A 27,768-nucleotide genomic window follows, 5' to 3' on the forward strand; every position below is an offset into this window, starting at 1 on the left:
ATTAGAAGATAATACCAATGATTGAATTAGTAGATATTTCAACATTTATAAATCCCGTAAGTATTGTGATATTATTATAAGTCTTTCTTGAGAGGTCCACCTTGGTTTAGGAAATCTTTCCCTTTTTAACTGTATTTGAATTAATTATATAAATAACTTGTAACGTGTTTATATTGTATATATATAGATATATATTGGTTTGAAATATATTCTTTTTAAAAAAGGGTTTATAGCACTCGTTTATTTTTCCGTTTGATAACTAAATATTATATATAAGATGTATAAATTTATATTTTTCTAAACGAAAATATATATTTTACAATGTGACAATGTATAGAATTAAATTAGATATAAAACGTTTTGATATTATTAAATATATTTTAATAAACAACGAGAAGTTGATTTATAGAAGTAAATGACCAAAATACTCAAATGATTAAGTTATACTTCGGGTAATATAGTTATCATTGATTAATTCTAATTATTGATATATGTACACGTCGCGAAACTTAAAGTACAGGTTTTCTAAGTGTACGAAAGGATGTTTGAAAAACCGAAACCGGGACATAAGTCGAGTGTCAATGTACAAGTCGACAGTGCAAAAATTACAAGTCAACTAGGCGCGAGAATATAATATAATATATAATTAATAATATAAATTATATATTATATATAATTAAAATAATATGTCGACGAGCTAGATTACAAAATTGAGGGTGAGCTGGAACCAGGAGGCTCGCGATCACGGAGCCTAATGCCTAAGAACCATCGCGATCGCGTAGCTAGGTGACACAAAAATGGCTATAAAGCTCGATCGTTTCTCCTACCGAACTCATTCTCTCAATCTCTCATTCTCAATCTCTGTTATATATTATTATTATTATTATTATTATTATTATTATTATTATTATTATTATTATTATTATTATTATTATTATTATTATTATTATTATTATTATTATTATTATTGTTATTATTATTATTATTATTATGAGTAATATTATTATTAATCATATTATTAGAAGTATTAGTATTATTATAATTAGTATTATACATAAAATACTACGACGAGGTCATGAGCGAGTTATTTCAAAACGAGTTTTTTGAGCGGGATAGAGCTAAGGAGGTTATGAGTTATAATGAAGGAGGTTATGGGTATTACTCGGGGGTTATGATCATGAGTCAAAGGTCAACCTAGCATTTATCATTTCTGTTGCGTCTACGTACTTTCCTGCAATATTAAATCACAATATTGATACGTGAACATTCATATCTTATCTTTTATATATTTAATAGTGTATCCATGTCTAGTGCTCGAGTATATATGTTTATGCATACTTGTATGCTTTAATTTGGTCGTTAGCTAAATTATGATGAATCACGAATTTGATACATACGTTATTAATATAAGGTATATGATATGCATGTCGTTGGAAAACTGTCGAAAAATTAATAACTTTACATTTAGAAAGCGTGTGTTTTAAAGGAACAGATTAAAAGTTATGGTCAACTGAATTATGATTAATATTAATTGAAATTATTTTTGAATCTGCAATTGATATTTAAACAACTTGTTTATGAGATTGATAAATTGAATTTTCAAATATTATTAGTCGAGTAAATGAATTCTTATATAAGGCACGTCTCGTTGAACAATTGTCAAAGTTGACTGTTTTATCATATTTTAAAGCCTTATAAAAACTATAGTCTGATTTTACAAGTATTGGAAAACTATGTGAAATAATAAAATATTTTCGATTGCCATGATAATTCAAATATAATATAGCTCCTTAAATAAATAATATTTTGAGTTTGATAAACTATAAATTTGTCCAATTATCAAGACTTATACTATGTTAATATAATAAACATGTATAGATTTAAAGATCATATTGGGTCAGGTCGACTTTTGAGATGACTTTTGTTAGCTTTTGCATGTCGGTCTCGAGCATTAGGATTGTGATACACTATGACCTGACCTAGCTTGTGAGACAGTTATTGATCAACATATACTAATATAGGTTCGTGAATCCGAGGCCAACTCTGCATTTTTTTAGTGCCGTCATATGCATAATTGCTACGAAATACAGTATCGTGAGTTTCATTTGCTCCCTTTTTAATTGCTTTTGCAATCTATATTTTTGAGCTGAGAATACATGCACTTTATTTTAAATGCAATGGATACAAGTACATACTAAATTCTACACCGAGTTTGAACCGAAAAGCCCTTAGCTTTGGTAACTAGTAACTGCCGGTTATAACGTTAAAGTTTAGTTACCTGGGTGCTCAATCTTGTAGAATATTTTGATAAACGTTTCTGGATGAAACAACAGAAATCTTGTAATCCACCTTTACATACAGATTATGCGCAACATTAAAACTATGAACTCACAAAACTTTGTGTTGACACTTTTAAGCATGTTTATTCTTAGGTTCCTAGAAGTCTTCCGCTGTTTGCTTATACCTTATACAAGCTATGTGCATGGAGTCATACATGCTTTATTCGAGAAAACGTTGCATTCACAAAATCATCACCATGTATCTTATTTTGACTGCATTATCAACGGATGAAGTATTGTAAACTATTATTTACGGTGATTGTCTATATGTAGAAATCATCAAACGTCCAAAACCTTGGGATTTTATATTCATTTATGGTGTGCCTTTTCAAAAGAATGCAATGTTTACAAAACGTATCATGTAGATGTCAGTACCTCACTGTGAAATCGATGAATGATGTATTCGTCCAAATGGATTTGGACGGGTCATCACAAAAATAATGCCTACATAAAATGTATCAATAACTTACATAAAATATTACCTTATTTCATTGGGGTGTTACAACTCACCTCCTGTTAGATCGTTCGCGTCCTCGCGAACCACTCTTGATGCAACGATGGTGAAACAACCCAACCCGTATTTAAACCGGCCCATATTTTTTTATTTATAATATCATTAACATTTAGGTCCCAATTATGTTTCCAAAAACATCTTTAATACAATATTAAGTTTAATAAACTTTAAAACATTTAATACATGAGTTTAAATATCCGAACGGGCATACACGACCCGACTATTTTAATTCCCAACAAAACCGAGTATGGTGATTGGGGATACGCTACCCAATCCTAGTAATTCTAAAAGCACGTCTTCTAAAGCAACCTACGCAAGTCCACTACTTCCCACGCTTACACAAGCCACCATCTCCATGCGAATCTATAAAAAAAATGTAAACAACGAGAGGGTAAGCTAACGCTTAGTGAGTGAAAGTATACTACATACATATATATGCATAAAATAGACACGCCACACAAATAATCAAATAGCACATACCGGAGCATCCAAGCATAAAGGCAAGCAAATCTAAGCATACCGTACGATCTCTATACAACAAGCTAATAACATCAACAATATAAGTACACCAAGGACGATGTGTACAATGCCAATAAGCTACACCCGTAGGGTTAGCTACATCACAACAATACAACAAAATATATACCTATATAACAATGCGTAAACCGCCTAAGGTTAGCCCCTTAACCCAATACCGAAAGTCAATTACCCAAAATGAAGATTGGCCGAACTACACGAGCCTTAGTAAATTCGCTTCCACACGTGACTGCTATCTTCATTACCACAACAACATTGAGGTTGGCCGAACTACACGAGCCGTAGTGAATCCGAACTACACGAGACCACTACCTCAATAAGATGACCGAAATTACACGCCTCATCGTGAATCCGCATCCACACGTGATTCACTTCCCAAATCAAAACCCACATCATCGGGGTTACTCAACCGCAACTCAATACTAATCCCACGCCATCGGGATTATATAACTCAACATCACAAGTCCATGTGATAATGTACACACGAAGTGTGCACCTCGCCAAAGGTGGTCAACCAAAATGCATAACCGTGCCCATTGGACCTATACACAAGTCCATCAAATCCACCTATATATGAAGTGAGCTCTATAGCCGAGAATCACTTCACTCGACCCGCACCCATACTATACATACATATGCACATAGTATATTAACGCTCACCTTGAAGTCTTGATGGATGTACAACCCAAAATCCGCAATCGCCAATGGAATGTACCTATTCCATCACATAATAAACAACACAATTAGGGTGGATTACAACCAACTCATTTTGACAACTTGTGAAAATTCAACCCAAAAGCACTTCCAAGTACAAACCGCTCCCAAGCTAACCAATAATCACTAACACAAGTGAGAATGGTCCTAATATTCCAATTAAACCAAATCATAAGTGTTAGGCACTTATCTTGCCCAAATTGACACCTAAACCCTAATTTTGACCCATTTCAAAATTAGTCAACTCAAATACACCCAAAGTGGTTCCAACACTTCTATAATCACTAACACTAGTGATCATACACCACTTACCAGCCTTAAACATGGTGCAATCGTCAATCAACCCAAATCCCGCCAAGTATCAACAATAACTAGTTTACATAAACCCCCTTAATAATCTAAATAGATTTTACAAGTAACAAGCTCAAAACCCTAACATTGAATCTCAAATCAAACAATGAAACTCGGAGTTGGACCCTCCTACCGGATCACCTGCATAACTGTCCAGACGCAATGCGTGCGTCCTTCTATGCTATACTCAACATCTGTAGGAATTGGACCCAACCTAGCCTGGCCTTGGTTGACCTCGTGCGGATCAGTGGAATCCCCAGCTAGTCTGGCCTCACTGGTGCTCACAAAATAGTGCATGGAGATCACATACAACATTATGGCAAACTATCTAGTACATATAGGCACTCGGCTATCAACAATATAAACTAACAGTAGCATCACTTGCTACTCTATACTATTACCTGAGATAGTCCCACTCACCGATACCTGCAAACCCGATAGTATAATGTCACTGAGTCTTCTCCTCGTCTGTACCACCTGAGAATAAATACTGAACAAGTTAGTAAATCGTGTCCCATTTACTAACAATATCACTCTCTATATATTCAATACACACACACACACACACAATTATATATATATATATATATATATATATATATATATATATATATATATATATATATATATATATATTCGCACATATATGCATATATATATATATATATATATATATATATATATATATATATATATATATATATATATATATATATACACTACTACCAATTTATAGCGATATGCATATATAATTATATATATATAAACACCACGCATATATATATATATATATATATATATATATATATATATATATATATACACATATATACATACAAAGATATCTATATATACATGTATATATATATATACACACAACACACACTTATATATACAATTTAAACAAGCATCACATACTTATGCATATATATACACCACATATATATATATATATATATATATATATATATATATATATATATATATATATATATGTATATATATATATATATATATACACACAATATAACTATACATAAAATCCCATGTCCAAACAGGCGGGTCGCCACACATTCACACAATATGTATAACATATGCGATAACACAATACTACACTAATAATCACACGATCTCATAAGCGCATACCATTATATTTATTTCGACCCAATATTCGTTTATACTAAAAGTCCCAAATCTATACAAACGGGTCAAAGTTTAAATGGTCAAATAAATTAACACAATTTCATACAAATGGGTCACGTATAAATGGGCGAACCAATAACATAAACCACAAAATAAAAGGCACGAGCAGCGAGTTTCGAGTCACGAAAAACTGTCGCGTGCCACACGGGGCGAACCGCCACAAAACAGGCTGCAAAAACAGCAGCAAAATTAGCTGCACAGCAGCGGAAAACATGCTGCAATAGCAGTAGAAAATAGCGGCAGTCGGGGACGGCATGCAACAGCAAGCTGCGCGCCGAGCCACCAAGCCAACGCGCCACGCTGGAAGAACAAAAACAGCAGCAAGAGCTGCGCAGTAGTAGCAGTAAAAAAATAGGTTTAAACCCCAAAAGATGTGATTCGATCAGTTTTGAGTCTTTTGACCAATTAACAAATTCACAAACAAACACTAACAAGTATATATCCATAATCTAACATGAATCAAGCTAAATAACAACACAAGATCAAGATTTAAGCTAAAAATTGCATATTGAACATTTTTATCAAGAACCGTAAGTTAACATGAATCAAATATAAAATTAGAGACATAAACCTCGTTGCTAGATGTTAGAGATGCATAAACACGAATTTAGGGCTTTGATTTCATCATCATCATCATCATCAATTTAGAGTTAGGGTTTATTTTAAATAGAAGGAACTGGAAAGATAGAGAAAGAAGTCGTGACAGAGGGGAAATAAAATGGAGAACTAGGTCGGTCACAGCTTTTTAAATGGGTGTTATAACCTATACCCAATAATACACGGGTATTTATCTATTTACTGAAACGTAACACACCTCGTTCAGTAGCCCAAACGAACTCCAAATTTAATAAACAAATAATTTCTGTGACGCTTGTCACAAAACGCACCCACTGGACCAATAATTAAATATAAATAATTAATTATTAATTATTACACTAAAATTCATTTTAAAACATAAAATGGGCAAAAAGGTAAATTTCACCTAGGGCCGACACCATGATGTTACACAAAACCTCGCAATGAACCAATTAATATGAAACGTTTATAATCGATATGAACGGGGCATTTCAGTTGGTATCAGAGCAGAGGTCTTAGAGAACCAGAAAATTACATTAGTATGTGTTGGTCCCTTGGTAACAAAAGGAGTATTGTAGGGGGGGGGGTGAATACAATTTCTTTTAAAATAACTTAACAGTTAAACACGATTAGTATTCAAGCATGCAAATAAATAGAGTCACAGGTAATTTTCAACAGTTATTCTTTATTGATTGAACCACAAAGAATCACAACTATCCTTGGCGGAATAATAGTTGGTTGATACAGATTACCTAGATTATAGCTAAGAGGTAAACTAAAAACTATTACACATTTTTGACTCTATAAAATAAACCCACACCACTAGTTGTTACAATAGTGGATACAACAATTTATAGTAGTCCTATTAACTGTGTAATGGTTCTATTGTCCACTAGTACATAGGATGTCTGTACTTGTGGGGAAAACTACATCAGAGAGCATGCTCTCCTCTTTCCTCTTTGGTAACTATTTGCAGGAACACCCCAATTCGGTTTGGCACCACTATTTGATTAAACAAATAGAATGTTGTGTTTCCTAGGTGTTGATAAGGTATAACCCATGTCTGCACATGCGTTAAACTTCTGCATTTCCACGTGGTCTTGTAAGGTCACTTATCAGCCGACGACGCGTGTCCTTTTCTGTTCAATTTTGTCTTTGACTTCTGTTGAATAGTACCATTGATGTAGACCACTCGAGAAACTACTATGCTTATAATGGAGCATAGCTGTCTTGTGTAGTAAGCTGCATTCCAGCTGTGCTGGTTCTTCATTGCTGAGTCACTTCATATTCTTGATTTGCTGAGTACACATCCTGTGCTGATTGAAGAACACTGTCTACCTTGTGTTGGTAGACTGAGCTGCAAACTAAACACTCGACACAGTAATATCTGCTGTCTAGGCATAAACAAACTTGTGCTGACTACACATAACATTTTAGTGCAAATAAATTACAGTTTTGTCATAATTAAATCCTTAATTATTTTGGGAACTCAACAATCTCCCCCTATTTGATGATGACAAAACCTATGACATATAGAGAAAATACTAAAGTTAGCACCGAGGGACCTAATGAAAAATAGGCAGTAAATTTGTCCACTTTTTAAGTTTGTTTTTAGGATCTTTTGCTGAGATATCCATATCTTATAATTTGATATGATTTTGAAGATAAACTCATTTCACTTTCAATACAACAGAGTATGTACAGTAATTACAGCAACAGCAAAATGAAAAGTGAATTAAACAAAAGATACAATTTGAGCACATGGGAGACTATCTATCTTTATCTTTATCTCGTTCTTCTTCAGATAGCTCCTCTTGTTTGATTCTCCAGGCTTCAGGGAACAGATAAGGTACATCAGCAGGGTCAAATACAGGGATATGAGGAGGTAGAATGATGGGGCCTCTTCCGGTTGGTCCTTAAACAGTAGATTGCTTTCCTTTAGGCTTTTGAGAAAGAACTTCTTCTACATTCACTACTGGTGCATTCCCAAACCTCGTTGCTTTCTTGAAGAGCTGTTGGAGTTCAGATTTAAGTGTATTTTTGATAGAGCTTTCACCTTTACCAATGATATACTCCAAGATCTCCATCCATTCACGAAAGCCTAGGGATCTTAACTCGTCATATTTTATTCTTTCTTGAACATTATTCTCCCTTATGACATTGAAAGCTCTTTTTGACCCTCCGTTCACTTTGATGATCCTGCTGGGATTGGATCTTCTATTCATCACATCACCATACCTACTCCTATAATAATGATCAGGAAATTCAATGGTACGGACAAGTTTTATAGGAGCAGTAGCAGGTGATTTCTCAGCAGCTTCCATCTCATCAAGTGCTTTATCCTATTCTTTGACAATGGCTTTGGCTAATTTTAGGGACTCTGCCTCTAGCTTTCTATCAACAACCAATTTGTCTTCTATCTCCTGAAGCCTTACCCTCTCAGCGAGTTCAGCATCAGCAGCCTCCCTTCTTTGAATTTCAGCTTGTAAGCCCAACAAATAATCGTCAGCAGTAATTTTCAGGGATTTTGCTGTTTCAATCATCTTTCTACCCTCTTTAGTTCTAAGGGCAGCACGATACTCCCTTAGATCCATACCCAGCTGGCGAGCCTCTTGAAATTGAGCTTTCTCCTCATCAGTAGAGAGCCTTTGACCACTGTTGTTTAAGTATACACCAATTTCAATGCCATAAGTCAAGGCAGTGATGTAGAGTGGCTGATCAAGGGGATGATGCAGCAATCTAACTTGGCGTATCCTTTCATTAATAGCAGCTTATCTTTGCTCAAGCAATTCTTGTACAGTGATCTCCAGCCTGTAAGCATCTCTTTCATCTGGATTCATTTTAAATAAGTCTGGCTCACCACGTGTAACTGAATCATCTTCCCAAGTTCTGTGTTTACCATGATGTTTTGGGGAAGATGGAGGATACATGATTGATTCACCTATGCCATATGAGCTCACTGGAAACTGATTAACACGATTATCATGTGTTCTGTTAAAATAAGTAAGGGTCTGGGGAGAGATAGGTGATTGAACAAATAAGTGATCTCCACTAACCCAAACTGTAAAGTCAGCAGGATTAACCGTATCATCATCTTTATTTTCTCCCAGCACATCCACCTTTGCTGGGTCTTCAACACTTGTTTCACCCAGCAGCACACTACTGGCTGGGTCTTCATTCACAGCACTCCTTGCTGTGTCTTCAGTACCAGCTGACTGATTAGTATCAGCTGGCACAACTGCCACAGTACCTTCATCAGCTGCCTCAAATAGGGGTCCTTTCCTGAGGGGCTGGTTGTCCCTAGGAGTGGATTTCACCCTTTGTTTGTCAATAGGCTTGGGTTCAGCTGATGGTTCTTGTGTTGATACTGGTTCTTCTGGAGGCAGGTAGAGAACAATAGCAAGATGCTCCCCCTGAACATCATCATCATCAAGATTGATTATTTCTGCTGGCTATTGTTGTGTAGCTGGCTGTGCAGAAGATGTTGGTCGAGAAGATGAGCTGGTTTCTAATATAGCATCTAACCACTTCATAAAAATGTAGTTCTAACTCCTCCCCCTGACTCAGTAGATGCAAGATAATCTTTCATTTCTTCAGGAGTCATCCATTTGATCATGTCTGCTCGCTCAGCATATAGCTTTGCCCTCTTTTTGTCGTATTTGACCATGAACTTAGCATATTTTTTTTTCGTACATCCTTTTTGAATTTGTCAATGCTAATCCGGTCATCATCAATGTCCCTCTTTTTTGGGGTCAGCCATCTCCTATGCTCAATTCTGTGGCGTTTAAGAGCAACATAGGCATCCCATTTGACATTGAAGGTATCATTTAAATCTTGCTGTCTCTTCTGATGTCTCTCCAGTTTTCTTTTCGTTCTTCTTTCAATAGTTTGAGAGACAACAAAAGCTTCAGCAATAGCCAATACAGAAACATCACTGGGCTTACTGCCAGAACCAATATCATCCACTGATGTGGCAGACACACTGGGTTGAGATTCACCAGCTGCCTGTACACCAGCTTCAGTATGAGCGTTGCTGGGCTTAGTGTCAGAGTCTTGACCAGTAGTACCATCACCATCACCATCACCATCACCATCCCTCCTTGGTTGTTTTGGAGCCTTTTCATGCTCATGCTCCCCCTCTGATTGTTTTCTCTTTTTGAGTTTCTTTTTAGATTTCTTCTCCCCCTTTTTGTCATCAGCAGGGGCAGAAGGGTGAACAGAGGAGACCCGTGCATCAAGGTCACTATCTGAATCTGGAACAGAGAATGCAAAATTGTTCCAGTCAGCAACTTCAGGAGTAAGATGGGTACCAGGATCCACACCAAATTGTCAAAGAAGGAGGTTGGAAGACCTAACTTCATTCCTTGCAACACCCATAGCCATCTGTTCAACAATGGCCCTAACATCACCCTGTAGGGCAGCCAGTCATTGCATATTTTCTACCATTTGAACATAGGCAGAAGCAGGAATCAAGTTAGCCATTTGCTGTTCCTGCGAATCTAATCTCTCATGTAGCACCGTATTTTCTTCATTAAGAAAAAGAATTCTAAGATTAGCAGCGTCTAAATCAGCTTGAAGACGGGGAATATCTTCAGTATACTCATTGTGAGAGATGATTCGTTTCTTTAAATCCTCCTCCTCTTCATGTTGTCTGATAATGGCTTCCACCACAAGATCTGCAAAGGCACATACTTGTCTGAGCTGGGCTTCAATATTGGAAGTGGTAACTTGCCCAGCATTGCATATTGCTTCAGTCACGCTATCAACAATAGCAGTGCGAATGGTGTTTTGTAGATCAGGTGTAACTTCGACGAGTGTCTTATAGACAGCCAGGGTGGAGATGTCAGCCACCTCATCAGCATTAAATTTAATATAGCTGGTTGAGGGGTGGTCAGTAGCAGCTAACACAGGACTACCTCCGTGGAGTGGTGGAGGTGGAAGGTCAGAATCTGACTTATCACCATGATCACCATCATTTTTACCTTCACCCGAAGGTTTAGAACCACTAGTATCCTTGTCAGCATCATTATCAGCGGCATCAGTGAGATCCACTGGTTTTTCTTTGGTACCAGTCACATTATCATGAGTGACTGGTTCATCCTTACCAGTACCTTTATCAGCATCACCATCAGAAGAAGAAGATGATGAGGAAGAAGCTGATGAATCAGAAGGTACTGGTGAATCAAGAATATTATGCATAACGTATCTACCAGTAGAGGGATCTCTGATGAACTTGAAAGGCCTCCATGTACCAGGCCATGGAGAAGCAGCAGGAGCCATACCAAAATAGTGATAATATGGCTGCTCGTTGATCTGTTCTAAAGTAGCTAGCCTCTCATATACCTCTTCTCTGGCTGGTCGATCAAGCTGAGACAACAGTTCAGTCAGCTCTTCCCTAGGTAGTTTACTGGCTGACACCAGAGCACTTTGGGGATCAATAGTCAGCTGATCCACCAGCAAGGTAACTCGGGGAGTGATAGATACTCCCCTATAAATGAAGTTAGGTACAACTTCATCAGGATCTGGTACCTGGCACACATATGGCTGCTGCTCAGTGGAAGCAGTAGCCTGTGATGAATCAGTAGTGGCAGTAGCAGAGGTACCAGCATCCAAAATGGGTTTCGCAGAGCCAGTAGCAGCAGTAGGTGATGGTGCAGTAGGTGAAACAGCAGCATCTGCAGCATCTTTAAAGAAATTATCCGGTGTTGAGTCAGAAACCTGTAGATTACCTGTGGAATCCACAATAATAAATTGTCACGATTGAAGATCAGAAACATCCGGAATAACATTAGTAGCAGCAGTATCCACCTTTGGCTCTTTGGGAGCATAGCCAACATCCTGAAGAAACGAAGGCCAAGAATCATCAACAGCATGCAAGCCACCACTAGTACGCACTGCAGTAGTAACAGCAGTTGTAGTAACAGTGGTAGTGGCAACATCATCAATATCAAGAACCTCCTGAACAATATTACCCTGTGCACCAGAGTCAGATGGAAAATTAGTACTTGTACCAGCATCCATGATAACATCATGTACATTAGAATCAGATGGAAAAGTAGCACATGTACTAGCATCCACAATAAAATTTTGTGCAACAGCAGAATCAGCAGCTTTATCAGCACCAAGCGCAATGTCACTCGTTGGTTCAGTGACAGGTTCATCAAGTAGAACATCCTTGACAATATTGTCAATTAACTTTTTAAGAACCAGGAGGATACATTAGTGGAAGCAGTAATACTGGAAGCGTGAGGAGTAACAGTAGGAGCAATATCAGAAACCAGCTCCTCAGAAACAACAGTTGAACCAGCATGAACTAACTTCCCAGTATCACCAGTAGCTGTAGAAGCAACAGTACCAGCATCAGCACCACCAGTAGGAGAAATAGTAGCACTAACACCAGTAGCAGAGGCAGCAATCTCATCAGTAGGAATAATAACGTCTTTAACTTGCTCCCTATCTGCCTGTTCATCTACCCTGCTAAGAACTGAAACAATAGAACATTTTATGTTAACAACTGTAGAACGAAATAAATTTAACTCAACAATTGCATCTGTTGTTGGTCTCTGGGGACAGACTGGTGATTTGGTCAGCCCTTCGAATGAGACAGAATAAGGTGTCTGTAAGTACATCTGTGACTCTGCTGACTCATTGGCGACACATGTTGACCCAGATAGTGTAAGAGTTCTGGCTGGTAATGTTGTAGGAGTGAGACTCTTATCATGATCCGAGTAACATAATGATTGTGCAAAACCCTGAGCTGATTCGACACGATGAGGACCCAGCCCAAGTTTGCTTTGGGGGTCAGTTATTTGCTTTGCTGGTTGTACTATCAGCAGAGGATGTAGCATTAAGTTCAATTTAGAAAAATGTGGAAGTGTCTGGCTAGAAGAGTATGGGTTGCTACTCTTCTTAACACTAGTTTTAAAACCAGTCAGCTTGGGAGCCAAGGTTATACCTTTAACTCCGCTTTCATTTTTCAATTCAGCAGTTAAAATGTTTTCAATTATGTTAGAATGTTCTGCTGTATGGTCTAGAAACGCACCAGGTTCCATAGCCACATCCTTTGCAGGAGCAGCAGTTGAGACTGGTGCAATCTCCCATGTGGTTTGCTTGGAGCTAGCCTTTGCACATTTGGATTTGCCTGTTACCAAGAAATAGATAAGCAACGAATTCTAATACTAGAATTGGGTAGTCAGTATATAAGACTAGGGCTGTTTTTTATTATTAGAGAGCACTAGATTCTAATACAACTACTGCTTTACCAGTATGTGAGACGGTGGCTGTTCTAGTTGAGGTAGCTGGCTGCTTCCTACGAGTAGCTAGCTTATGCTGAGGACCCTCCCCCTCAGCTGGTGCAGAAACAGAGGTAGTCGATTGGTTAGCTCCACCCCGAGCAGCAAGATACTCGAGCATGCCTGGTGTCAAACCAGTGTATGGAGCAGCAGGTGCATCTTTTGGCATACCCCCTTGTTTTAGAGGCAGGTCAAATGATTGATCAGCAATCTACTGGTAAGCTTCACCCACCTCACTTTCAAAAACCATGCTTAAGAACCTTGGAAAGGGGATTAAATGTGTTCGTTTAGGTGCTTGCACCATCTCCCTTAGCCTCAAATAAATTTCCCCGACATAATCAATGTTCCTGTTGAACAACAAACCATGACCATTTTTAAGCTCAAAGTCTGAGCACTAGTCAAAACTTCCAAATTTCTGGCTGATGCACGGGGTCAGCAGCCCAAAGAAGTAGTACCAAAGAGGTGGCATATGCTTCCTCAGAGGTGTATGAGCAATTGGTTGAGTAAACCCAATGATTTCTAACACCTCCCTTCTGAATACATCGCTGGTTGGTGAATCGACAAATAGTCCACCTGGTAATTGAAGGGCATGGCGGATGGCTTCAGCGGTGACGGAGCAAGTTAGGGTTTCGGTTATAATGCCACTAATACATGGAACATTCTGAAGAGTGGTGGCAGTGGTAGCAGTATACCAGAATCTTGCCAAGCAGGAACCATAAAGGCATGAAGGTACACCGATGATAGCCCTAGCCAGAGGGGATTACTGGATGTAGTCAATGAGCGCTTCATACCCCATATTGACCTTTGATTTGGGGATGGGGAGTGAATGAGCAGCATTGCCTCTTGATAGGCGAATAGTCGTGTGATCAAGTGCATTATTAGCCCTAACCAGAGCTGGATGAAGATTGAACAGTGGTGCCAGTGGTGGTTGTTGATCAGGTTGTTGTGCCAGTTGTTGTTGCTGCTGTTGTTCCTCTGGCTGGTGTTTAACGTGTGGTGATTGAGGTTGGTCTGCCATTGATGAAATGTAAGGATGAAAATATGAACTTGTGAAAGTTGGAAGATTTGAAGATTTTAGGAGAAAAGAGTATGTGAATTTGAATATTGAATAACCGAAGGTTATTATAGAAGGTAAAACACTCTTTTAACCGTTATGATTGGATGAAAAAGTGCAGGAGAGAAAAATGGCAACTGTCATTAGCAGACGCGTGGGCAGATGTGACAGACTGGCACACTTTTGAGGGGACACGGACTATTGATTTGACGTATATACAGCTTGAACACTCATACCTCCCATTCAGCATTAAATGCAGCAGGTTTTAATTCAAAAAAATGATTTAAAAACCACAAAATAAGTTTTGTATTAAATACAAAATACTTTGTTACATTTAATATGTCATGAATTTAATTTAAATCATTGGGAGTAAATGAGTTTTAGATTTAAGGAATCATTTAATTTTGTGAGCTATTTATTATTTCAATTAAAAACATTTTGAGTAACCAAAGTATAAAAGACCTTGTTGTACTGAGTGTTTTACATGTAGGCAGTAAGTTAACAAAAATGACTTACTGGTTTACCCTACATGTTGTAGAGCCAGCACACCAACAAAAATTTTCTTTTATTTAAAGTTCAAGCATACCCAGCTCAGAGATGAGATAGTTAAAACGTTTCTCATCTAAGGGCTTTGTGAATAGATCTGCTAACTACTGGTCTGTTGAAATAAAATGTAGCTCCACATCTCCTTTTTGAACATGATCCCTTATGAAATAATATCGAACGTCATTGTGCTTTGTTCTTGAATACATCACAGGATTGTTGGTGATAGCAATTGCACTTGTGTTGTCATAGTAGATTGGAGTCTTTGTAACATGAACACCATAGTCTTTCAGCTGGCTTTGCATCCATAGTACTTGAGCAGTACAACTACCAGCAGAAATGTATTCTGCTTCAGCAGTAGATGTGGACACAGTATTTTGCTTTTTGCTCGTCCAACTGACTAGCCTACCACCCAGTACCTGGCAACCACCAGTAGTACTTTTCCTGTCTATTTTACACCCTACAAAGTCAGCATCTGAATACCCAATTAGCTCAAAATCCTGGTCTTTGGGGTACTAAAGACCACGTTTAGCAGTAACTTTCAGATACGTAAATATCCTTTTTACTGCTAGCAAGTGTGACTCTTTAGGATCAGCTTGATATCTGGCACAGAGACATGTGGCAAACATAATATCTGGTCTGCTGGCTGTAAGATAAAGTAGGGATCCAATCATACCTCTATATTCAGTGATATTGACTGGTTCACCATTGGGATCAACATCTATTTTAATAGATGCTGCCATTGGGGTCCCTATATCTTTTAAACAGGTCAGACCAAATTTCTTTAGCATATCTTTGATATATTTATCCTGACTTATAAAAATTCCATCATCAAGTTGTTTAATTTGCAATCCCAAAAAGTATTGCAAATCTCTTTGTAAGCTCATTTCATATGTCTTTGACATAAGTTTTGAAAAATCTTGACAATGTTTCTCATTTTTAGATCCATAAATAATATCATCAACATATATCTGTACCAGCAAGAGATCACCATCTGTCTCTTTTGAGAACAGAGTGGTATCAATTGTTCCAACTTTAAAACCTATACCAGTGAGATACACATGAAGTGTCTCATACCATGCTCTTGGAGCCTGTTTGAGGCCATAAAGAGCTTTGTCTAGCTTGTAGACATGGTCTGGATATTTACTGCATACAAAATTAGGAGGCTGTTTGACATAAACTTCTTCTTGCAGCTTCCCATTTAGAAATGTAGATTTAACATCCATCTGGAATACTCTAAAGTTCATCTTGGCAGCATATGCCAAGAACAATCTGATAGCTTCCATCCTAGCCACTGGAGCATATGTCTCTCCATAATCCAATCCTTCTTCCTGTTTGAACCCTTGAGCTACCAATCTAGCTTTGTTTCTGATCACAATCCCATCTTCATCCATCTTGTTCTTAAAAACCCACTTGGTACCAATGATTTTCTTAGTTTCATCATCAGGTTTAGGTACCAATATCCAAACCTTATTCCTATCAAACTGGGAGATCTCTTTTGCATACCACCTACCCATCTTGGATCTTTGATTGCTTCATCAGGACATTTAGGTTCAATGGTAGACACAAAATTTACATGCATACAAAAATTGCTGGTTGCATGCCTTCTTGTTTTAACACCACAAGCCAGATTACCAATAACTTGCTCAATTGGATGCTCTTTTGTCCATCTAGTATTATGAACAGGTGAGCTTGTCGTGGAACACACAGCATCTTGATCATCAGCTGGTTCAAAGGTATGAGCAGCAGTTGGAGACAGCTGTTCAGTATTAATGTAATCAGTACCAGCTTGTGATCCTTCAGAACCAGTAGACCTATGCTCAAGTTGTAGGACTTCAGTAGAGCCAGTAGGTCCACTTGGTTTACACACAGATGGAACAGAGTGTTCCATCTCATCATCAGAGAACCCAGCAACATGGATTGGCGAGGGATTTGCAGCTGGTTCCTCTTCATCATCAAGAGCTTGCTGAGTAGGCTCTTCAAACAATAACTCTTCATCTTCTTGACTGGAAGATGAGGCTGGGGCAGTTTCATCAAATGTAACATTAATTGATTCTTCAAAATAACCCCTTCTTTTATTGAAAACCCTGTATGCCTTTGACATGTTGGAATATCCCAAGAATATACCTTCATCAGCCTTAGCATCAAACTTGCCCAACTGATCCCTATTGTTTAGAATGAAACAGGGAGTGCCAAATACATGAAGAAATGAGATTGAGGGTTTTCTTCCTTTGAGAACTTCATAAGCAGTTTTCTGATGTCTTTTCACAATTAGAGATCTATTCTGGGTAAAACATGCAGTGTTCACAGCTTCTGCCCAATATGAATTTTTCATCCCAGACTCAGCTAACATAGATCTTGCTGCTTCAATGAGAGTTCTGTTTCTTCTTTTTGCAACACCATTTTGTTGAGGTGTTCTTACAGCAGAAAAGTTCTGTGAAATACCTTTATCAGCACAAAATTCTTCTAATGTAGCATTTCTGAATTCTGTACCATGATCACTTCGTAGCTGTTTCACCAGTTGCCCATTTAAAAGCTCCATTCTTTTGATAAAATTGATAATTTCATCAGCAGCTTCACTCTTTTGCTTCAAAAAGAATACCCAGGTGTATCTGGAATACTCATCAATAATAACCAGTGTATACTTCTTCCCACTACAGCTGGCCACATTAACAGGACCAAAAAGATCCATATGAAGTAAATGAAATGGTTTCTCAACAGATGAGATTTGCTTTGATTTGAATGAGGCATGGTGATGTTTTCCTTTTTCACAACCAGGACACAATCTGTCCTTTACATAAGACATGGTGGGTAGCCCAGACACCAAACTTCTATTGGATAATTTATGAATATCTTTGAAGTTGAGATGTGAGAGTCTCTTATGCCATAACCACTTCAGGTTGTCTGCTGCATTTGAATAGAAAAAAGTATCAGTTGTTGTGACTGCTGTGTTCATGTTAATTTGATACATGTTTTCATGACATTTTGCAGTCAGCAGCGGCTTCCCTGTCTTATCAAAAATAGTGCCAATTTTCCTTCTAAATTGGACTATCTTATTCTTACTTGTCAGTTGGCTTATGCTGAGTAAATTATGTTTGAGCCCAACGACATATGCAACATTTGAGAAGGTGACATTCCCATTAGTCAAAGTACCAAAACCCTTTGTGTAACCCAACGAATTATCTCCATATGAAACAACTGGACCATCTTTTTCTTGATAGTCCATCAGCAGGGACTTACATCTGGTCATATGTCTCGAACAACCACTATCGAGATACCAGATTTTCTTGTTTTGAATGCCCTGCACAGTAGCGAAGAGATTAGTTCTTTTTGGGAACCCATCCAAGGATGGGTTCTGGAAGGGTCATCTTTGATGATCTCTTCCTGTCTGCTGGTTTGCTTGAAGAAGCAGCAACAGATGGAGTTGGGGTAAAAGGACACCGGTTGGCTAAGTGAAACTTGCTGCCACATTTGTAGCATTTTCTCACATTTGGTATCGGTGACTAGTCATACACTGAGTAAAGGGGTGCAGTAAGATCGGGTCGATTTTTGGTTACTACCTCAATTAGCTGGTCAAGTTTAACTGTCATAATCTCAGTGATAGACAGCTCATCATTCGAGTCCACTTTTGGTTTTCCCTTAAGGGCAGCTTTCTTCTTGGTACCAGTACCATAGTCATGACGTATTGTTTTGCCTTTATCATTTGACGAGCCAGTGTGGGAAGTTACTGGCTTGTCTACTAAAGCTGATGAGCTAGAGGAAGTTTTTCCTGCTGCCTTGGACTTGCCAGTATTACGTTTGACTTGATTGTCTACAGCTACTGGCTCACTAGTAAGTTTGTCATCAGCTGACTCAGCACAATTGGAACTCAAACACGAAGGGGAATCAGTTGGTTTAATTTTTCTAAGATTATTTTCAGTGATTTCCCTTTTGATACGTCTCTTTTTTGGAGTCATGTAGTAGATGCTTGAGGGGTCAGTAATCTCATCAATTGAGGTACTGGCTTCTCTTGCTCTAACTTCATCCTCCAAAATCTCTTTCATGGCAGGTGGTGGGGACACAGTAGCAGGTCTAATGAATTTATTTTCCAAGACTTTTTTACCCTTAACTATCTTGGAAAAAGTATTTGGCAAGACAGCTTCAGGATCATTTTCAAGAATTGGGTCCATGAAAGTAACTTCTACAATAGCAGCAGCAGCAGCATAGTCACCAGCAAAGAAAGCTTCAACTTGGGAAGGCACCTGCTTGTTAACACACTTTGCTGTGCGTTGAGCAGATGTACACCATGAAGCGACAACCTTTTTAAGATTATCCAGCTGGTTCTTGACTTCTGCTGCCTCAACGTGAAGAGACCTTAAAGAAAAGTTTTATTTTTCAAGTTTGGAAATATCATCTTTCAAGATTTTAATTTCATCATTTTTGCATTTAAGTTTTTCATTTAAAGATTTGTTGTCAGTTTTCAAAAATTCTTCACGTTTGCTGCCTCTACATAAGTCAACTCTTAGGTAGTCAAACATTTCGGCTTTTTCATCATCAGTATAAGTTCAAAAATTATCAACCTTATACATCAATTCAGTTTTCCATTGAGGTGAATCTCTTTTTTGATCAGCTTCCCTCATATCAGCCAAAAACTTACTACCACTATCATCCTCATCAGACTCCTTGACCTCCTTGGCCATTAAACACAGCTTTTTATCTGGAGCATAACCAGTACCATCATCATCAGTATCACTATCAGAGGAAGACGATGAGCTGGTTTCATCCCAATCATGATGCTAAGCAACTAGAACCTTTTCTGGCTTTTTACCCTTCTTATCAGTCTTAGCACTTTCCTTCATCTGAGCTTTCATAGCTTTGTACTTGTTCTTGTACTTGTCAGCTTTTGAGAAAGAGTTAGCATGTGAAGTTGAAGGTTTCCTGGACATGCATTCAGCAGCAAAATGTCCAACCTTCCCACAATTATAACACTCAGATTTAGGACCCTTGACTGACTTGCTGTTATACCTAGCACTCGGTTTCTTACTCCCTTTGTATGACTTGCTGGTTCTATTACGATTGAACCTTTTGAACTGCCTAGCCAGCAAAGCCATACCTTCAGCAAACCTTCTGCATCACTTTCACCATCACTGCTTTCTTCAGACCCAGTACCACTATCCACATCACTCTCAGCTGTCTCTTCTTCTGCCAACAACTTTTGAACCAGTAAAGCCTTTTGAGCTTTCTTTTTAGCAGCAGCAATAAGAGCAGTATCATCTGTCTTAGAAGATTTTGAAATGGTGGGGGCAGACCTAAAGTTTTCTTTCAAGTTAAGTTCAAATTTAGCCTCTGCCTTCTCATGGTTCCAAAGTGAACTGTAGAGAGAAGACATATTGAAGTTCTTTAGGGTCTGAGTGGTTCTTAACGGGTCAGTAACAGATTTCCATTTAGTAGGAAGTGAATCTATGAATTTGTTTACTTGTTCAAATTCAGTATAGGTGACATTCAAAGTAATCAGGTCAGCAATCAAGGACTTAAACTTAATGAAGGTTTGCTTAAGGGTTTCATTCTTGTAGGCAAAGAACATTCCATATTCTCTTTTAAAGCAATCATTCTGTTCTGCCTAACTTCTCCCATACCCTCATATGTAACATCTAGATAGTCCAACATAAGCTTTGCATTTTCTTTTCCCTTAATCAGTTTGAACAATGGGTTAGGCAAAGTTATAGCTAACAAGGTTCTGATTTTAGGGTCAAGTCCAACACGACGTTTATCCTCAGCATCCCATCTAGAAGAGGTGAGAATAACCTCTCTGCCAGGAACAGCAAGAGTTTCAGCTGTAGCTGGAGCACTACCAATAGTCTCAGTGGGTACAAATGAACCATCTGTGGTAATACCAGGCATGAGTGGGTCAATAGACTCAAGGTGAAGCATGAATCTTACCTTCCAAGTTTCATACTCATCTTCATCAAATTTGGGTGGTCTATTGGATGAGCCATTTTCAAGGTAAGCTGTATTTGAATATGCAGCCATGAGAGAATTCAGATCCAAGATATTGATTATCAAGACTGAAGCTCTGATACCAGTTGTTGGTCCCTTGGTAACAACAGGAGTATTGTAGAGGGGGAGGGAGTGAATACAATTTCTTTTAAAATAACTTAACAGTTAAACACGATTAGTATTCAATCATGCAAAAAAATAGAGTCACAGGTAATTTTTAATAGTTATTCTTTATTGATTGAATCACAAAGAATCACAACTATCCTTGGCAGAATGATAGTTGGTTGATACAGATTACCAAGATTATAGCTAAGAGGTAAACTAAAAGCTATTACACGTTTTTGACTCTATAAAATAAACCCACACCACTAGTTGTTACAATAGTGGATACAACAATTTATAATAATCCTATTAACCGTGTAATGGTTCTATTGTCCACTGGTACATAGGATGTCTGTACTTGTGGGAACAACTACATCAGAGAGCATGCTCTCCTCTTTCCTCTTTGGTAGCTATTTGCAGGAACACCCCAATTCGGTTTGGCACCACTATTTGATTAAACAAATAGAATGTTGTGTTCCCTAGGTGTTGATAAGGTATAACCCATGTCTGCACATGCGTTAAACTTCTGCATTCCCACGTGGTCTTGTAAGGTCACTTGTCAGCCGCCGACGCGTGTCCTTTTCTGTTCAACTTTGTCTTTGACTTCTGTTGAATAGTACCATCGATGTAGACCACTCGAGAAACTACTATGCTTATAATGGAGCATAGCTGTCTTGCGTAGTAAGCTGCATTCCAGTTGTGCTGGTTCTTCATTGCTGAGTCACTGCATATTCTTGATTTGCTGAGTACACATCCTGTGCTGATTGAAGAACACTGTCTACCTTGTGCTGGTAGACTGAGCAGCAAACTAAACACTCGACATAGTAATATCTGATGTCTAGGCATAAACACACTTGTGGTGACTGCACATAACAATTTAGTGCAAATAAATTACAGTTTTGTCATAATTAAATCCTTAATTATTTTGGGGACTCAACAGTATGTCTAACCGATTTTGTTAGGATGCATTAGTGAGTCTGGACTTTGATCGTGTTTGCTTTAAAAACGATTGCTTATCATTTTTGTTGGAAACATAGATTATTAACATGTAAATATTATAAGATATATTAATCTCTTAACGTGCTTGGTATTATGTGATAGATGGCTTCTCCCAATTACATTATCCTTTCTGGCGACTCAGATATTGAGTCAGAATCTTCGACTAATGTACCAAGTGTCAACTTAGTCGATGGTGTCACTGCTGAAGAACAAAAGTTCTGGGAAGATACACAATTTCCGGAAGAGGATCCAGAAGAGGATCTCGAAGAGGAACCTGAAGTAGGGGAAACTACAGAGGCACAATTCATGAAAGGGAAACAAAATAATCGAGGAAAATTAGTATCAATTAAAACGGAAATACCCGACCCCGAACCCTATGGACCTCTGGTTATCCGAAATAACCCTGATCAATCATACCGTGATCACCCGTATCATTTAAACTTTGCGAAAAGACCTGGAACATCTAAGAGGGTAGAGGTCTCTAAAAAGATTTTGAAAAGAACTGCTCGTATTAGGTGTAGTATGCACTTCGGCAAACCGTTGGCAAAAAGAACTAAGTTCGAAGAAGAAGAAGAAGAAGCTGATATATCCAAATAAAGAATTTGTAATCGTCACCGTTAACCATGCTTTATAATATATATATATATATATATATATATATATATATATATATATATATATATATATATATATATATATATATATATATATATATATATATATATATATATATATATATATATATATATATATATATATATATATATATATATATATATTGTGTGTTAAGTTTGTGTAAAAATCTACGATGTAATTTCCATATTCCCGTATAATAAAAATAAGCATGGAAGTTTATTATTATTGCTACTTGTTATCATGTGATAACATAGTAACTTACCATGGTTTTTTATGATAGAATATTATCTAAATTGTTGTAGTTAAATTGTGTTCTAGCTACTAAGTATGAACTTTAATGGGTAGGTACTACCCGAATTACAATTATAAAACGCTAATATGAAGAAAACGATTTTATAATAATAAGTTCATATTATGCCACAAAATACTATTGACTACTCCTAATATTCTATATGATTAACTTAACTCTTTTGGCTATTTTTGAAGGAAATGGCTCCAACTATCAGACAAACCTTGAACATGAGCGAAGAAGATTTTCGTGCTTTCCTTGCTACGAACATAGCCGCAGTGCAGGTTGCAATGCAAAACTACAATCAATCAGGGTCTAGCAGTGGAACTAACTCCACAGGAAATTGTTTAGGATGCTCCTACAAGACTTTCAGTGCCTGTAAACCCCTTGAGTTCGATGGAACCGAAGGACCGGTCAGGCTAAAACGGTGGACTGAGAAGGTTGAATCTGTTTTTGCAATAAGCAAATGTGCTGAAGAGGATAGGGCGAAATACACCTTGCATACTTTCACAGGTACTACGTTAACATGGTGGAACACCTATCTCGAGCAAGTGGGACAAAATACTTCTTACGCGCTACCGTAGGCAGCATTCAAACACATGATGAATGAGTAGTACCGTTCCAGTAATGAGGTTAATAAACTCAAGACAGAGCTTAGGGAATTACGAACTCAAGGATACGATATCACCACATTCGAGTGACGATTCACAGAGTTGTCTCTATTGTGTCCAGGAGTATTTAAAGATGAGGAAGAACAAATAGACGCATTTGTGAAAGAGTTACCAGAGAGAATTCAGGAGGATGTAAGTTCATACGCACCCATCTCAATGCATAACGCAAGTCGAATGGCTCACAAACTCATGGGCCAGATTGAGGGATAATTAAAGGGCAGGCGACCGAGGAGGCAAAAATGAAAGAAGGCAAGAGGAAGTGGGAAGAAAACTGTGACAAGGGTCACCAATACAACAACAACAATCACAACATTTATCGCAACAACAATCGCAACAACAATCGTAACAACAATAATCGTAACCCTAACAATAACTACAACAACAACTACAACAACAACAACAACAACAACAACAACAATAATAACAACAACAACAACAACAACAACAACAACAACAACAACAACAACAACAACAACAACAACAACAACTTCAACAACCGTCCCAATAACAATAACAACCGCAACAACAACAATCCAAACAATAACAAGAATGACAACAAGAGGAAGAAAACTCAATACCTAAGGTGTGAGAAATACCATCCAGAAAGGTTCTATAAGGAGTTATGCACCAATTGCAACAGATCAGGTCATGGTGCAGCGAAGTGTGATGTCTATGGACCAATGGCCAATAAAAATAACAGAGCAAATAATGCTATTATTTGTTTTGGATGTAGAAAGCCGAGTCACTTCAAAAGTGATTGCCGGAACCAATGGAACAATAATGGGCAAGGTCGTGGAAGAGCCTTCAACATCAAAGCGGCAGAAGAACAGGAAGACCCAGATCTTGTTACGGGTACGTTCCTTATTGACGATAAACCTGCTTATGTTTTATTTGATTCGGGTATGGATAGAAGCTATATGAGTAGAGATTTTTGTGCCAAACTAAGTTGTCCATTAACACCTTTGGATGATAAGTGTATACTTGAATTAGCAAACGGTAAACTAGTTAAGGTTGATAAAATTTGTCGTAACTGACTAATTAAATTAACTAGCGAAACATTTGAAATTAATTTGATACCGGTGGATTTGGGGGGTTTCGATGCAATTATTGGTATGGACTGGATGTCCAAAGTAAAGGCCGAGGTAGTTTGTTACAAAAAGGTGATTCACATTCCGCGCGAAAATGGAATACCCTTAATGGTGTACGGAGAAAAAGGTAATGCAAAGTTAAATCTTATTAGCAGTTTGAAGGAGCAAAAGCTAATAAGAAAAGGTTGCTATGCCATTCTAACACACGTCGAGAAAGTCAAATTCGAAGAAAATAACATCAATGATGTTCCCGTCGCAAGATAATTTCCCGATGTATTTTCGAAAGAATTACCGGGAGTACCTCCACACCGATCTGTCAAATTTCAAATAGATCTTGTACCAGGAGCTGCACCTATAGCCCGTGCTCCATATAGACTTATACCCATCAAAATGAAGGAATTACAAACTCAACTAAAAGAACTATTGGAGCGTGTTTTCATTCGTCCCAGCTCTTCCCCGTAAGGAGCTCCTGCTCTGTTTGTTAAGAAGAAGGATGGTACATTCAGGTTGTGTATCAATTACCGAGAGTTGAAGAAGCTTACCATCAAGAACCGTTATCCACTACCAAGAATGGACGATTTATTTGATCAACTACAAGGTTCGTCAATTTATTCAAAGATCGATTTACATTCTGGTTATCATCAAATGCGGGTTAAGGAGGATGATATCCCAAAGACTGCTTTTGTTAGCGTTACGGTTATTATAGGTTTCTGGTTATGCCGTTTGGATTGACTAACGTACCAGTTGTGTTCATTTACCTCATGAACCGGGTGTGTTGGCTATATCTGGACAAGTTTATCATTGTTTTCATCGATGACATACTTATTGACTCTAAGAATGCCCAAGAGCACGAAGAACATGTGAGAATGGTGCTAGATTTGTTGAGAAAGGAAGAACTGTACGCTAAGTTTTCTAAGTGTGCATTTTGGTTGAAGGAGGTGCAATTCCTCCGTCATATAGTTAGTAAAGAAGGCATTCAGGTTGATCCGGCAAAGATTGAAGTTATTGAAAAGTGGGAAACCCCGAAAACTCTAACGCACATACGTCAATTTTTAGGATTGGGTTGTTTCTACAGGAGGTTTATCCAAGACTTTTCCAGAGTAGCAAAACCCCTGACTGCATTAACGCATAAAGGGAAGAAGTTCGACTAGAAGGATGAGCAAGAGAATGTGTTTTAATTGTTAAAGAAAACTTAACTACAACACCTATATTGTCACTACCCAAAGGGAATGATGATTTTGTGATTTATTGTGATGCTTTAAAGCAAGGTCTCGGTTGTGTGTTAATGCAACATACGAAAGTGATTGCTTATGCGTCTAGACAATTGAAGATTCATAAATAAAACTATACGACTCACGATTTAGAATTAAGAGCTGCTGTTTTTGCAGTTAAGATGTGGAGACACTATCTCTACGGAGTAAAGTATACTGTTTTTACCTATCATAAGAATCTTCAACATATATTTGATCAAAAGCAACTGAACATGAGGCAGCGACGCTGGGTGGAGTTGTTGAATGACTGTGATGTCAAAATTCGTTATCACCGGGAAAGGCAAATATTGTAGCTGATGCCTTGAGCCGAAAAGTAAGAGAAAAACCTTTAAGGGTTCGAGCTCTCAATTTGACTATCCAAACTAATCTAACTAAGCAAATTTTTGAGGCACGGCAAGAAGCCTTGAAAGAGGAGAATGTACAGGATGAGAAGATTCAAGGGTTGGAGAAATAATTCGAAGTGCGAGAAAATGGGACTCGGTATTTTGCGGGACAAATTTGGGTTCCAAAGTTCGGTGATATACGAACACTTTTTTTGAATGAAGCTCACAAGTTGAGGTACTCTATACATCCCAGAGCGGGAAAAATGCACCAAAATCTTAAGGAATTTTATTGGTGGCCAAACTTGAAGGCTGATGTGGCTACTTATGTGACTAAGTGTTTGACTTGTTCGAAGGTACAAGCAGAACACCATAAGCCGTCAGGACTGTTAGTACAACCAGAAATTCCAGAATGGAAGTGGGAATGCATAGCTATGGATGTCATTACAAAGTTGCCAAAGGCCGCGGGCGGTTACAATACCATTTGGGTCATTGTAGACCGGCTCACGAAATCGGCACATTTTATAGCTATAAAATAAAAGGACAAGATGGAGAAGCTCGCTTGACTATATTTGAAGGAAATTGTTTCTCGACACGGTGTTCCCCTATCAATTATTTCAGACCGAGACAGATTTTTATCTAGGTTTTGGCAATCTTTACAAGAAGCTATGAGAACGAAACTGGATATGAGTATAACTTATCATTCGCAAACTGATGGCCAGAGTGAGAGGACTATTCAGACTTTAGAAGATATGCTACGCGCGTGTATTATCGATTTTGGAAATGGCTGGGATAGACATTTACCGTTGGCTGAGTTCTCGTACAATAATAGTTATCATGCAAGCATTAATGTTGTGCCATTTTAGGCACTTTATGGGAGGAAGTGTAGGTTACCCATTTGTTGGAGAGATGTTGGAGACGCACAACTTACTGGTCCGGAAATTATTCATGAAACCACCAAAAAGATAGTTCAGATTAAAGAACGACTTAAGACTGCCAAGAGTAGGCAAAAGAGTTACGCCAATGTTCGACGGAAACCGTTAGAGTTTCAGGTTGGCGATTGTGTTATGTTGAAATTCTCACCGTGGAAAGGGGTGGTGCGTTTTGGAATGCGAGGGAAGCTAAACCCTCGATATGTTGGTCTGTTTGAAATTACCGATAAAATTGAACCGGTGGCTTATCGTTTAAAATTGCCGCAAGAGCTTAATACTATTCATGACACTTTTATAACGACCCTCATTTTTCCATTCTATATTTTTCCAGTATTTAATGCCCAACAATATAATTAAACTT

This window comes from Rutidosis leptorrhynchoides, chromosome 2 (assembly GCF_046630445.1).
Source record: "Rutidosis leptorrhynchoides isolate AG116_Rl617_1_P2 chromosome 2, CSIRO_AGI_Rlap_v1, whole genome shotgun sequence".
Classification (NCBI taxonomy): Eukaryota; Viridiplantae; Streptophyta; class Magnoliopsida; order Asterales; family Asteraceae; genus Rutidosis; species Rutidosis leptorrhynchoides.